General features: G+C 38.9%; 1 long non-coding RNA gene across 1 annotated transcript in view; it reads right to left on the reverse strand.

The window, feature by feature from the left end:
• The window catches only part of LOC136260366 (uncharacterized), a 33,015-nt gene extending 20,188 nt beyond the window's left edge, over positions 1 to 12,827 (reverse strand). The window contains exons 1-3 of the long non-coding RNA XR_010703514.1: positions 12,652 to 12,827; positions 12,100 to 12,233; positions 11,571 to 11,765 (exon numbers count right to left, since the gene is read on the reverse strand). This is a non-coding gene — a long non-coding RNA (uncharacterized lncRNA). The remainder of the gene's footprint in view (positions 1 to 11,570; positions 11,766 to 12,099; positions 12,234 to 12,651) is intronic.
• Positions 12,828 to 15,241: the final 2,414 nt, after the last annotated feature.

Genomic DNA, 15,241 nt, shown 5'->3' on the forward strand with positions numbered 1-15,241 from the left:
GTATATAGAAGTGAATCAATTGTAGTTCATATGACAACATCACTTGATTGTTGATAGATTGTATAAGTATGACACAACATCACATGTACCTGCAGTCCTACATCATGTACGATATACAAATTTTCCATTTCCATGTAGCTATGGTACAAGTTAGCATTCTTGATTCAAGAAAACACATATTGTAAATCATGCAATTTACTTCAAGATGTCCACAATTTGCAACCTGCAGCAGTACAATGACTTGATGTAATTACTCTATACATTACGTATTTTGTAACATTCTGTGCATGGCAGATATACATAATGGACTAGTGCAGAGTAATGAGACAAAAGATTAATTCTCAATGACAACATTCATAGCAGTATCATCCAACCTGTCATCACAGGCTTATAGAATATATTGATGTATTTGTCAACATCATAAAATATTAGGCATCATTATGTATTTAACTGATGATGCAACAATCTGCCAATTCCTAGGATTGCCAAATGTGTGTATTAACTAACGGTCACACAGGGTACTATCACTCAGGCAAGGAGCCACATTACTAATTTTTGATTCATAACGGCATTATTATACCCATTGAACTTTACATGCAGACGATGTATCATTATTTCCCGAGTTTGAAAGTCCACCCCATTGTGTACCTAAAAGACAGACCACAAAAAGTACATTACTGTAGTGAAGTATGTTATCAGTGATAGATCATATGATCCACTACACATGTGCTCTATGACGTAACATGTACACATGCCAGGATACATCTCTTAAGCTTATCCATCACTAGTAAATAGTGTTGCACCGATATCCAAATTAGCCGATTATTCCGATAACCGATATTAAGCAACAGAATTAGCCGATACCGATAACCGATCCGATATACACTAATAACACTAACACTTATCCTCATCATTATTAAATGGCTCATATTAGTGACATAACCATTGATATACAGCTCATTCTAGGCTAAAATGTAAAGTTAGATGTATACCACAAGTAAAAGTTACTCATGGTAAACAGGTTTTAAGTTATAGTTATATCCCGGTACGAGGGTGATATCATTGTTATTACACGAGTCCGAGGCGGAGCCGAGGACGAGTGTAATAACAATGATATCATCCGAGTATACGGGATATAACTGTTTTATATCCCAGTGCGCGGGAGTGCGCAGAAGTTTACGGATAGTAAATTAAGTTCCGGTTTGAGTTCCTGTCACTGTGCTCAAGATTTCGTCCGAATTGTGTGGAGATTCTACATCGTAGCTACAAGAGAGACCTTACATACTGCTTACAAACTGTAGCGAAGGGCGGTGTTATGAAGCAGCGGTTCCAGGTACGATTCGCCTTCGTCAGAAATTGGTATGGTGGTGTCGCGTGGTGTGCAAGAGAAAAATAAAGACCAACAAGTGGCTACCATAGTCCAAGATAGAACGATGAAGCTAGAGGAAGTTAGTTCTTCACCATAGTGACCGTTGGGAGTGATTGCTGGAGCGAAAATCGTCACGGACTATTCTTGACATTTGTTAAACTAGCTATCACGGTATTGGTAACTTGTAGTGTTATTGTGTAAAGGATTAACAGTTTTCTTGTAAGATTTAGGTAGTTTTAAGTGCTGTATTGGTGTGTTTTGTATCAATATTTCCTTATTTGGTTCTTTGTTCCATTGGTAAACAATGCCATTCGCGGTTATTATGATGTCACGAAAGAGACTGAGTGGCTCCGCAACAGGGTGATAAGTTAACTAATATATCGTACAGTAGCAGCGCCGCTCTGTCTAGCTGTATGGTAGTTATAACCCAGCGCGGCACTTTGATACTCCCACGCACTGGGGTTTAAGTACATTTTACTACTGCTATACAGTTGAGACAAGTGGCTGGCACTACATAGAAACCTAAAAACCTCAGTTTATTGTTGGGCATGGCCTAAACCCTGACAGTTTATTATGGGCATGGCTTGTAGTCACTGCTAAACCATTAACACATAACTTAATTAAAATGCCAAATAACTTATGTCTAGCCTCCCCCACATCATTATACTACACCACGCAGTGGAGATTAACACAGTAGAGATTAACATCGGCCTTGATTTAATCAAAACCGATTAATCGGCTAGTAGCCAATATCGGCCCGATACCGATTATTGAACCGATTCGGTGCAACACTACTAGTAAAGTATGGACTGTCCATTTACATGTTAGCAATGTGGCAAGAACACATTACTGATAACAAGCCATTTCTATCTGATGTATTGTATAAGTATGACACAATATCACATGTACCTGCAGTCCTATCTATTACTTTCTTATATTAGAGCATTTTTGCTATGCATATGGTATAAACACACCTGAATTTATTCTCTTATTTTGTACATGTACAAGTTGTGGCATCAACCTACAAGTGAAGCCAAGTGTATATGCAAGTTGGTTAGATCTCTTGTAGCACTGCTTGTGGGAAGAGTTCCATACTGTGGACAACAAGATGATTGTTACCAAGGGTGGAAGGTAATTTACTAATGGATGTTTTGTGGTCACTATATCATGTTATTTTACAGGAGGATGTTTCGTGATAACTCCAACAGGACTAAAGCCAACAGTTCTCTGCACTACTACACGGTTTGTGCCAATACCACTGGGTAGGCACATCATGATATAGCTTACAAAACAATGAAACTAAAGTCATTATCAAAAAGCCAATGTGAGTATAACATTGTTTTCCTTTCTCTGCTGCTACTAGTACCATTAGCAAGCTGTGTTCCATCACATGCTATATAGTTTGGGATATAACCCTTGCAATAAAGAATATTTTAAAAGCTTATGTATATATACCTGCAGTTCTATGAATCACGTCTCTATACTTCTCTACTACATCATGTATGGACTTTCCATTTCCTGCTACGCTATAAGCTTGTATTCCTGATTCAAGGTTCAATAACACATAACCATTAAAATTTAGTTCAAATGCTAAAGTGTTAACTCATGCAATTCACTGAAGATCCTGCAGCAGATGAGTAGATGAGATGAGTTCAATTTACATCCTGCAGCAGATGAGTAAACTTGATGCAATTGTCCTATACATTAAACATTTTCTAACACACACTAAATAAGTACACTACAGAAGTAAATGTTGAACTAATGCAGAGTAACAAAGAAGACCATTGGAAAGGACAGCATTTACATTGGTATTATTCTACCTGTCACCACAAGCCTAATCTATACATCACAGACTTTGTTACACACACTGCACAAGTATGTGACTGAAGTCTATAGGGTGGTATTCCCGATTCAAGGTTCAACAACACATAACCAGTAATCTACGTGATCACTGGTACAAGAGCAAGCAGTAATATTAATTTTGTGACCTGGTCTGACAAAACAAGTCTTAGCTATAGCCAAATCATAACCTGTGTTGCGTGATCTCTGCCTTCCTTGATCAGTGGTCCATCAGCTATTTCACACAAAGGAGATGTTGAGTAGCTGGTATGTGTTGAGGTTGTGTTCAAAGTAGGCTGCCACATTATTCTTAGAAAGTAACGAGTGGGACGCCAATATTTCACCAAACTGCCACTTCTCGCAAGTTAATTATGTCACTACTTGCTGATTGCAGCAAATTTTGTATGACAGACAAACGTGTTAATTCAAGCAGGTGTATTTTCTGGCGTTTGAATGCAATGAATTAGACAGAAAATAAGCCCCCACGTTAATACTGATAGTGTTGCGTCACGTCTGCACGTGACGCCTAGTATAAAAAGTGTGTTGTGGTGTGATATAATTCACTCTAGGCCACGTGTGTTGAAACAGGTTGGCTGCGTTTCGTAAACTTATAGTCTACGTAATGGAAGACGACAAGTTCGAGAAGCTGATGAGCGAGATCCAAAAGTGTATCAACCACCACCACCGCTGATGGGGCAGTACCAATTCCAGAATAGACCACCCCCACAGTATCGTAACAGGCCCATGCTTCAGCTGTGGAGCATATGGTCATCTGGCTGCCAGTTGTGGGGCAAAAGAACGCCCATATCCTTTGAACCAGCCTGTGGTGAGCAGAGCTGCTGATGTGTCTGAGTTCATACATCAAAGTACTTGTGGTGTATGTGTTGATAATGTGGCTGCTGGATCAGCCAGAGGTATAGAATGTGTTGATGAGGCTGCAACTAAGGTCTCAGAGCATGTGACCAATGGGGAAAGTGTTGATAGTACAGAGGGCAATGGTATGTATGACTTGCATGAGTTAGAATCCTGTAATATGCATGAGGTGGAATGCAGTGCTACGCACTATGTGAATAGCAGTGACATGTGTTCAGAAGTAAACCCAAAGTTCTGGGAAGTGGAGTCCAGTGGACTCAAACAGATAACTGATGTTCAAGGGCGCCTGAAGAAACATTTAATGTACTGGAAAAATGTACTGCATGGCTATCGCCTTCCGCTTAAGTTTGTTCCCCCAACGCGCTTTCAGTGCAACCACAACTCAACAGCAACCCACAATGAGTTTGTAAATGAGGCCATTGAAAATTTAGTCAAAAATAGATGCGTAGCACTTGTGAATGATAGGCCCTATGTATGTAGCCCCCTCTCAGTTGTATCAAACTCATCAGGCAAGCTGCGTCTCATTCTCAACCTAAAGTACCTGAATCAGTTCCTGCATGTCTTGAGTTTTAAGTATGAAGACCTTAGAACGGCTGCTCTGATGTTTGAAGTAAACGAATACCTCTTTAAGTTTGATCTAAAATCTGGTTATCACCATGTTGACATCCATCCCGAGTATCAGAAATACTTGGGTTTTCAGTGGAAGACACATGACAAAGTTAAAAACTATGTGTTTATAGTCCTACCCTTTGGGCTTTCATCTGCATGTTACCTATTCACCAAGTTGATGAGGCCTTTGATTAGACACTGGCGTGGGAGAGGACTGAAGGCTATTGTTTATCTCGATGATGGAATTGTGGCAATAAAAGACAGAGAACAAGACCTGAGAGAGAGTGCTCAAGTAAAGCTTGACCTTGATAATGCTGGCTTTATAGTTAACAATGAGAAATGCAATTGGGTGCCCAGCCGTAATACAGAATGGCTTGGGTTTCAGATAGACTTATCAGTGGGCGAGTTCTCAGTCCCTGCATGTAAAATTAATATGATCAGGTCAAAGCTGTTGACAGCTAAAGAGGCCCAGTTAGTTCCAGCCCGACAGCTGGCCAGTGTGATTGGTACAATTATTTCTATGTCCATAGCCCTGGGCCCAGTTACTCGCCTAATGACACGCAACCTGTACGCTGTGCTAAATGACCGTGTATCTTGGTGCCAGAGGTTAGCACTGTCAAAGGACGCATTGGATGAATTGCAGTTTTGGCTGGATGAGATATCTCACTTTAATGGTCAGAAGATATGGCCCACAGCTTCTGCAGTCAGAGTGGTGTATTCAGATGCAAGCATCACTGGTTATGGGGGGTACTTCGTGGAACACGGGAATGTTGTTGCTAATGGGCAGTGGTCACCTGATGAAGCAACACAAAGCTCAACTTGGAGAGAATTAAGAGCCGTGAGGATGGTATTAGAATCATTCCAGACTAAGTTAAAAAATGAGTGTGTGCGTTGGTTTACTGACAACCAGAATGTGGTCAGAATTGTCCAGTGTGGAAGTAAAAAGCTTGCCCTACAAACTGAGGCTCTAGGAATTTTCTCTGCATGTGTGAGTAATAATATACGGATAGAGCCTGAGTGGATCCCAAGGGAGCAAAATGAATTGGCAGACTATTATAGTCGTATTGTTGACTACAATGACTGGATGTTGAACCCTTCCATTTTCAGCTGGTTGGATGCCTTGTGGGGTCCTCATACAATTGACCAGTTTGCTAACCCATCTAATGCGCAGCTTGAACGCTTTAACTCAAGATTTTGGTCACCAGGATCAGAAGCTGTAGACGCTTTTACCTGCACCTGGGCAGGAGAGAATAATTGGTGGTGTCCCCCTGTCTATTTAATCCCCAGAGTCATTAGGCATGCTCAAAGTACACATTGTAGGGGAACCCTGATTACACCCCAGTGGGTGTCTTCCCCCTTTTGGCCCCTATTGTTCCCTGATGGTGCGAACCCGATAGATTCAGTTGTGGGGATAGCTGAGCTCCCTAACAGTGAAACCCTGCTCTTACCAGGTGAAACAGGTCATAATCTGTTTAAAGGCATACCCAACACTCCAGTTTTGGCATTACGGCTAGATTTTACTACCTAAAAAGCACCCTCAATGTAGCCATAAAAAAAATAAATAAATAAATAAAATAAATAAGTATACAAATAAATTTTAAAAATAAATAAATAAATGTGCATCCGTTGTATCTGTATTCCTTCTTGCTAGCACACCTCAGGATGACCAGCGCTTCCTGTTTAGGCCAATCCATAGATCCAAAAATGGTGAAGAGCTTCGAAGTACAGGCAAGATAAGTTATAGTTGCCTCAGAGATCTCTTTCGGAAAAAGCTATCCAGCCTTGGCTTCAATGTCAACGATTTTGGCCTGCACAGTATGAGATCTGGTGGTGCTACAGCAGCAGCTAATGCTAAGGTGCCTGATAGGCTGTTTAAAAGGCATGGGAGATGGCGTTCTGAATCAGCCAAGGATGGATACGTGAAGGATAGTGTGGAGAGCAGGCTGCAGGTCTCCCAAAGCTTGGGACTGTATCTTGTAAACGCCTTCTTTGGCCTCTCTAGTGGTCAACCATTATTAATAGCCAACCTTCTGTGGTGGCACAACCCAGTAATGAATTAAGTAGTGGGTGTGTATGGGTATGGTATGGTGTGGGAGGTGTATTTTCTGGCGTTTGAATGCAATGAATTAGACAGAAAATAAGCTCCCACGTTAATACTGATAGTGTTGCGTCACGTCTGCACGTGACGCCTAGTATAAAAAGTGTGTTGTGGTGTGTTATAATTCACTCTAGGCCACGTGTGTTGAAACAGGTTGGACCCACCCACCCTCCCCTGTGAAATTCCTTAACTCACATCAGATAACCGGAGCAGACAGACGGAGAACTTTTGACTTTAACATATACATGCACTGGAGTGGAGCTTTTTGGGTTTTTTCCTGTACGGTCAAAAAAAAAAAAAAAAAAAGGCCGGCAGGTTTTTTTCCTTGAGTTGCCTTGGGCTGGGTGCTCAGAATTTTTTTGTTGAGCTTATTTTTATTTTGCTAGCCCCCACTTCATTACTCATGCAGTTTTTCTTTTTCTGTAATGCAAGATCTGATTAAGTATTAGTTAGTTGTTGTAAAGGATTTGTATGTATGCTAGTGGTCAACCATTATTAATAGCCAACCTTCTGTGGTGGCACAACCCTAGTGGTCAACCATTATTAATAGCCAACCTTCTGTGGTGGCACAACCCAGTAATGAATTAAGTAGTGGGTGTGTATGGGTATGGTATGGTGTGGGAGCAAATAAATTAAAACCTGTTTGGCTATTTTTAAAGTTTTTAACCACAACCGTTTTTTAAAGATGACTTAACTATGTGTTCAGCTCAAGCTATGGTACAAGTTAGCATTAGTTAACAAGCAAGCTAACACTCCATAATCTGGATGAAGTGTATATTAAGTAAAGAAACAAGACAAACAACATTTATTGCTGTATCTTCCTATCATTCACAACAGACAAGGTTGTCAAGAATGCATGTATTGATGCAGTTGCAAGTTTAAACTCATTTATGAGTTCATGGACAGGCTACAACGTCCACACTACACATTTGTGTCGATAACACTGGTGGTGTCAAAACAAAATAGATGTCGCTCATAAATGTAACTAATATGAGCATATCATCACCTGATGGTGAGAAAAACTAAACAACTGACCAGTGGACTTCAAGACAATAAAGCTGACGCACTATCAACAGAGCAAGAATGACATATCATTGTGAACAGCCATCACATGTCCAGTTGCAGAATATATATGCTATGTAGTGTGCTGAACAGCAACATAGCCTCCAGCTCTGAATGCTATAAAGAGGAGTATTTATACACTTAAAGTTACTTATCAAACTCAATTTGTTATGATCTCTGTGACATCTTGTTCTTTATAAAATCAATCCAAAATCTGTCTGACCATTTTCTGATATCCGGACTTATAAAATTCTCCCAGTTATACAGTGATAACACTGGATGATTGCTTTGAGTGCACGGGACCTTATCCTGTGTATCATCCAGTGGCACGGAAGATCACCTGTCTGATTGGGGAAATGATAGCTGTAGACTGTCAGCCATTCAGCATTGTAGAAGATGATGGTTTTGTGAATCTAGTAAACAAACTACAACCCTGTTACCAGATGCCTAGTCGATGTAGTCGTAAATACTTTTCAACAACCTTAATTCTTCACCTGTTTGAGAAGTGCAAGGAAATTGCTGAGATAATTATATTGTGCTAACAGTTGATATCTGGTCTTCCCATGGCCATGACTCAGTTATAATTACAGCCCACTTCATAACAGAGGACAGTTTCTCTGGAAACACTGCTTGTTGCAAGCAAGTTTAATGAAAGGCATACTGGTGACAACATCGTTTCAATGTATTCTGATTGTGTTTCTCAATGGGAGATTCAATATCTAGTGTGTTTTGAGAATTGAGGCTCAAATTTTGTTTCAGGATTCAACTGTGCTGATGCTACTTAATTGTCTTGCACATGACCTTTAACATGTTATTCACGATGGTGTTTTAACACAGAAAGATGTACAGGATTTATCAGCAGCTCGAAGAAAAATAGTAGGCCATTATAAACATTCTAATGTGGCCTTCCATATGCTTTACAAAAAATACAAGCCCAACTAGAATTAAAAGTGTGTACTCTGTATCTATATGAACTGACACAGTGGAATAGTAGCTATTACATGCTTAAAAGACGTGCTGCATGCAAATGCAGAATCATTTGATCTCACTCCTTCTCACTAGAAAAGGTTATCAAACTACTGTATACTTAAGCATGCAGTGACACATCCTCAATCGCTTTATTTATTCCTTTTGTATATTCACTCGCTAAGTTTCTTCAAGCTGACTTTGGAATCATGACTATGAAAAAAATGCTTCTCTCTATGTAAACCCAATTCAGTAGTTGTGAAGCTCAATAGATTTACTGTTTATCTACAATTAGATCCAAGGTTTAAAAACAGAGTGATGATGATAAAGGAAGTCAAGAAACTCTACAGTCCAACACAACTGAGAGTCCATCAACCCCAATAGATGCCTCCTCTCCTAAAAGAGCTTAACAAGTCAAAGGAGTGATGCCGATAGTGTTCTTTGGGATATAGCTGTGATGAAATGATGAAAGAACATGACAGCTAGTGAACACGATGATGACTATACATCATGTGAAAAAGTTGTTGATCCTTAATTATCTTGGAGAGCCAATTACTGATCGTCACACTAGTCCATAACAGTATTGGATGGAGAATAAATCACGGTATCCTCTACTTACACGAATTGCAAGGAAGTATCTGACACCTCTCTGTACTACAATTCCATCAAAGAGATTATTTAGCACTGCTGGTAACATTGTGACAGCTAGACAAAAGGACACGACTCAATGTTGAGAAAGTAGAAATGTTACACTTTTTAAACAAAACATTCACTTAAAGAAGATGATTACCTCTATAGTCTAAGTCCCTCTCACTTTTATGTATGTATATCTTGTTCAAACTTGTGTGAACTCTCTTAATCATTCTACAAGTGCACAAAACATTGGAATTTTCAACTAGAGTAGGGACCATAGCACATCGATAAAGTACTGAAATAAGCTGGATTAGTGCACGATATTGAACAATAAGAAGTGTTATACCTCTATTGTGCTCAAGATACCATAATGGAAATGCACACATACAGTAGGGATATAACACTTCTTATTGTTATGCTGTGATTTAATATTGTGCACTACTCCAGCTTGTTTCAGTACTTTTTATTGATGTGCTATGGTAGTTCAAATACCCAATATTTTTTTTTGGTTTTGTAAAATAACATCATTATGACTGGTGAACCCACCCATACCATATTAAGAAAAAGAAATAGTGTGGCATATCCCAGCTATCAATTATCACGATCTGAAAGTGAAGTATTCATTATGCTTTGTTGTCAGTTATGTTCAATCCGTTACACAGTGTCGTGAATCAAGAACTGTTCAAAAAGTAATCAAAGCAGCCACTATGAAAAATATGGACGATTTCCGTTACAAAGGGAAGCCATCATGCAAATCAACACTTTTCGCTGTCAGCAAAGATGAATGGGACACAAAGGAGGACACTGGTAAGTCACGCATTGTATGTACTGCGGTATGCTAAAAGGCACCTCTTGGGCCAAAGTGACATCAAACAGTGTAAGAATCAAGCCCATAGCCTTAGCTGTTATCGAGCTACGCTTGTCTTAAGGCATCAGTCAGTTACTCAGTCAGTCAGTAGAAAATTCCATTTAATGCTTTTTCTTTAATTCCATAGCAACTTGTTTAAAGCATTTCGGGTTGATCTGAAGGAATTCCATAGCAACTTGTTTAAAGCATTTCGGGTTGATCTGAAGGCTTGTTTGGGCTTAGTTTTACCTAACTATTACTGCTTTATTTTCATCAGGGATGCTAATCACAATATGGTAGTGATAATGTTATAGAGCACAAGATAGTGTTACCTTGATACCACACACTCCATTTCTTAATATGAAACATACAAGGAAATGGATTAGGGTTTGTACCAAGAGTTAACAATACAGTAAGCACTAGAATCTATTAACTCTTCATTATATTGAATGAACAAATTCTGCATTAGTGTTCCCTAAGGCATAGTCTAGTCTCCTGACCACTTCAAGCTCCTACAACTCTTTGCACTTTACTACCCAAAACAGTGTACAATCACCTAGACAATACCTATTGGGCTAAACTACAGCAAACAAAACTGAATGTTGAGAAACTAATGTACCTCAATGCACAATACTGACATTACCACACTACTAATAATTAACCCTATAGCCACTTTCCTTGCTCTAGAAAAAGCAAATACCAAGATACTCTAATAGAGCAGTCAAGCACTCTAATATAACAGCCAGTTGTTCTAATAAAACATTTGACTATTTTGAAAATATTGTGACATTTAGCAACATCACAAATAGCATGAAAATGTGACAAGAAAAAAAATTAATGGCCTCGCCATATAATCCTACTAAATTAAGTTGATGGACTTTAAATTTATGAAAGCTTGGCTTCATGATTCTTCCATCTGTGGGAACCACATATACAATTGCATGTAGTGTAGTAGTTGTAGCAGTTTCTGCTACTGAAGTGTTCACATGTGTTGAGACCATGTGATCGTGACTGAAGTGTTTCAGTGGAGCAACAAATTAGAGTTGAGTGATAGTGTAACTATAATAATCACGACTGACTTTTATATCATGATAATGTAGTATCATGATATTACTATTACTGTAGATATCCACTCCATTGGCAAAAATTGCTATGTTATATCACCAGTGTTGGGCAAGTTACTTTTTAAAAGTAACTAGTTACATATTACTTGCAACTGAACTATTTAGTTACAGTTACATATTACCCATAAAATAAAGTAAATAAAATATTACTTTGTGTCCACAGCCTTAAGCTGTCACGTGTGAAACTACCACCTCATCATGTGACATGATTGCATTGTTGGACAATGTACAAATCTTGGTTATAAGTAATAAGCTGGTGAATAAGCTTCATTCAGTAGGCTTCATTACTTCGTTGTGGCTAGGCGTTTCTCAGTGGATTACTAACGAGATTAGTAACTTCGTTACCTGTAGTAATAATATTACATAATATTAGATTTGTTACAGTAACTATATTACTTAGGTAATGCGTTACATTTGTAAGTAAAGTAACTTGAGTTATTTTACCTGTTTTTATAACGTATTTCGTTATATTACTTAGTTACCACAAAAGTTATAATATTACGTAACGCGTTACTCCCAACACTGGTTATCACTGTATAACACTACTTATTGTTTTTGTAGTCCACACTATCACAGTTCTTCAACTTCAACACTATTGTGTTTGCTCTTACTTTGAGTATGTATAATTTATCATGTCAGCATGATTGTATATACTATCATTAACACAATTGTTACTCACCATCATGACAATCAATTAATCACCACTATTACTCAGCTCAAATAGTCTTGTATGCAGCAAGGATATTTCTGCAGTCATAGAATAAGACAAAATCCATGATGGTCATGTTAGCTGCTTTGCAACAATGTGTTGCCCTATAAAAACATTATTAATGGATGTTTAATTTTATGGATGTGACATCAACGGTAAAATTAAATTCCATATAAAATTTTCATGCAATACAATATAAACTTTCAATACCACCCAGCCATAAAATAGAGTCTCTCCTCAGTTAAAAGGAGGAGTAACTTGAGGTAAGCATAAGGAATTGTGCACTTATTGCACAGTAAAATTTTGACCATAACTAATTGTGAAACTTCAAAGAAACATTTCCAGCCATTGTTTCTACAAGTGAAGGAATTTTATAAAAAGTATTCCCATTACCACGTGAGCTGCAAAAAATGGACGTTACCACCACTAGACGAGAGAAACTACACCCTGGCATGCCAGTTTGGGACGGGAACAACAGGTTGGCGAAATACAGGTAAAGAATTAGTTTCACTATAACTCCACCTTTACTACTCAGGTTTGTCGTAGTGTTTGCTCAGGCCTCTTTACTCTAGACTGCCACCGCCTGTGACATTCATCCTCGCATTCATCAGCCAGAGCCTCGGCGTCAGATCAGCTAGAGCACACTGACTCGATCACCAGAGCAATTAATTAACTAATTTGACGTCACTATTTTAGTGTATCAACCCTGGTGACATCATGTAAAGTCTACACTGTCACACTATATACAAGTTTGTATTGAAGTGTTGACACAACAGATGTCACTCACAGTACTGATCACTTACAATGTAGCTAGCTAACTTGTATATGATACTATCACCTGATGCTAGGACTGAGAAAAGCTGTTGTAGAGCAGCTACCATATATTCTACAGCTAGCCGGACACATGATGACTGCTGAACCAAGCATGGACACTCTGTGGATAATGTGCAACGTTATTGTCTTGAAGTAGCTACAGTTGTTGTGCTTTTCTCAGTCCCGTAGCATCAGGTGATAGTGATCTTGATTGCCAGTATAATTTTTCTTGCTGGTGCTACTAGTATTTTGTAGCATTGAATGTTAGTATGTGTAACATGCTCCACCAAAGTGCATATTGGAGGAGTGGAGAACAGTGAAGAGAATCACCTGAGAAGACAGATTTATTTCCAGTGGCAACATCTCAAGCAACATTAAATTTCATGGCTTCCTTTCACTGCAGTATAGCTACTTTAACAGTAGTGTTGTTATTCCCATGTACATGCAGGTGGTGTCAAGTGTGAGAGTTAAAAGCATACCAGTAATCTGTGTGATCACTGGTACAAGAGTATTAAATTTGTGACCTGGTCTGACAAAACAAAGTCTTAGCCGCTATAGCCTTTCCAATTGGCACGACTTTACAAATCATAACCTGTGTTGTGAATACTGAAGATAGCTGGTGGCTTAGAGCTTTGCCAGTTTGAAGATGTTTCTGTAGCTAACATGTGAAAAGTAGACTCGATTATGACAAAGGCATGGGTTATCAAACTTGGATGTTTATATTTGGAAAGACTATAAGACTTCCATTTTGTCATGATCACACTATGACCGAGTCACATTTCTGTTTTAGCCGACACATGAACCTTGACGAAACCTACCAATCCTTAACATTCTATTGTGATCATGAGACCTCAGTAAGTAAAAAAAATCAGTTGCTACAAGTTTTACTCCATAGAGCCATACAATATTTGGCTATACTGTAGTTAAGCAGCAATCTGTCTTATTGCTATTATTGTAGCAGTCACTTAATAGCTATAAGCTAGATTTACCTCAATGGCTTACAAGATTTACACTTTGTTGCTGACCCATCATGCCCACCACATCCCTTCAAGTTATCAACAAAACAGTATACAATGTACATTTGCCAGTATTGTTGTTTGTTCAGCGCCATTTTCCATCCTTTTCATTTTGCACTGCTACTTATGTTGTCCCACACTATGCTATGTTGTCATTGAGTACAGACAATTAGCCACTTTAAGGACTGGTGACCTTTCTATATATAAATGGATGCTGGCTAAAAGTTCCACTGTATCTTTAGTCTGTATTTACTGCATTGATGCAGGTACATAGATCACTCCAATATTCAGTCTAGCCCTTTGTGTTACATGATTGACCATATATGGGAATCCTACATGCTACATGTAGCTCCCTCCCACCAGCAAATTAATCATGGGATGCTTGTATATACAGTGTGTGATTTCTGACCTGGAGGTTCTCACCTAATCAGCAACATATACACACAAAGTAAATTGTTGCTGTGAATGTTACTTTGTTGTTGTCAATGTTAGACCACATGGGCCACAAGTTAAGCTGCATGAATGTGTTCCACAATATGATGTACATAATTTGTCATATAGCCACCTTTGGATCAATCAAGGATCTTGATCATTGACCTGCCTTTCCAGGTCAGTTTACATACTAAAGCCCATTAAGAAGTGTCCAGATTATGTATAGGTGTCAATATGCACAGTAGCAGGTCATAGACTGTATATGTAGCTATGCTAGCTATGATGCATGCAGTGGCTATAATGATTTCCAGGCTCCACATATTATTTTTCTGTTACATCCAGACATGAATACAGGAGGCTTTTAATACATTGTGACAACAGACCCTTTGCAGGTGAACTGCTGCCATAGCTACATCCATGCACCATCTTGGAGTACAGCCCGTTTTGCAATCCTGATAGTGTAGGAGAGAGCGTAGGTTTAACCTGGTCAACCTTTGTCATAGAATACAGAAAAAGCAGCTCTACTTTCTGGTACTGCTTTACTCTTATAGAAACCAATGTTATCATGCAGGGTTACAAAAACGGGTTGTACTCCAAGATAGCGGATGTTGCTATGGTAGCAGCTCAGGGTCTATATTATAGTGATATATGTGTATTTTGTATGCTGACATGCATGGTAGCTGGTTAAATACGTACTTAATGCCAAGGGACCTGCTGGTGAAAATAGGTCAACAGTGTAAAAGTAGAGGAACAGAGTAATCAATTGGTCCCAGGGACAGCTAATTTTCCCCCTAGTCACGTGTAATTTGGGTGAGCTCTGCTTGATCAGTGGTCTCACGTCTGCCAGCTAT

Source organism: Dysidea avara, chromosome 7, assembly GCF_963678975.1.
Source record: "Dysidea avara chromosome 7, odDysAvar1.4, whole genome shotgun sequence".
Classification (NCBI taxonomy): Eukaryota; Metazoa; Porifera; class Demospongiae; order Dictyoceratida; family Dysideidae; genus Dysidea; species Dysidea avara.